We start from the raw sequence: 974 nt of genomic DNA, 5'->3' as shown, positions 1-974 counted from the left end.
TTAAAAAACTTCAACTATATCAGATATTAAGGATAAAGGAAGTGAATCTAGGTTAAAGAAAAATACTCACCTACATGGTAGCATAGGACGGTGGGGGATTGAAGATGGATACCGGCAGCGACAGAGGCGGAAGAAAATTTCTCACCTTCGTTCGCACAAAGCTGAGATTTTCACCATTTTCTCCCCACAATATCAAATATCAAAACACCGAAAGAGTGATAAATACTCAGGGTTAGAATCAACAATATAAAGGGCGACTACCGGCTTCGTGATGGATTGGAGGAGACTAGGTTTTCTCTGAGGGGGAAATGGAAAATGGGAATGGAAAGGGTCAGGGAAAATGGAGGGGCCTTATACTCGTTTTATAATTTCTACACATTTTTAAAATTAACTTTTGTATACGGGTTGGGTTGGTCGGCTTCGGGTTGGGTTAAAGGGATAACCCATAACCCAACCTAACTGGACAGAAAATGGGGTAAATATAACCGAACCCAACCTATTTAATTACAAAAATGGACCCAAACCCCTTCGAAATGCTCCTTTAGAGATATTCGACTGAACGTGACAAAATCTGACAATATTATGTTTCAATTGCATGTGATATGAATAGTACGGAGAATATTCGTATACTATTCGACATGCTCCTTTAGAATAACATAAACGTACGACTACGCAAAGACGAACTCCACACAAACTTGAAATCATGTCAAATTACGCCAAAAATACCTCATTTCTTCACTCTCTTCGCCCCCTCCCTGGTGTACGGAGTCTTTGTAGATACAGCAGGACATCGGACGCGTGTTGATCATCGCCTCTTTGTCGTGGGTGGGTCATTGCATTGCACGGGTATGCTGGCCTCCCCCGGCATGTTCGTCACATCGCCTACAAAATAATTCCACTTTAATAAGCACTTCATCCATTTGCATCACGAATTTGGGTTAGGGTGACATGATGTGTTCTCCACCGCAACGTAC

Source organism: Olea europaea, unplaced genomic scaffold (genome assembly GCF_002742605.1).
Source record: "Olea europaea var. sylvestris unplaced genomic scaffold, O_europaea_v1 scaffold2125, whole genome shotgun sequence".
Lineage (NCBI taxonomy): Eukaryota > Viridiplantae > Streptophyta > Magnoliopsida > Lamiales > Oleaceae > Olea > Olea europaea.
Note: the sequence above shows the minus strand (reverse complement) of the source record.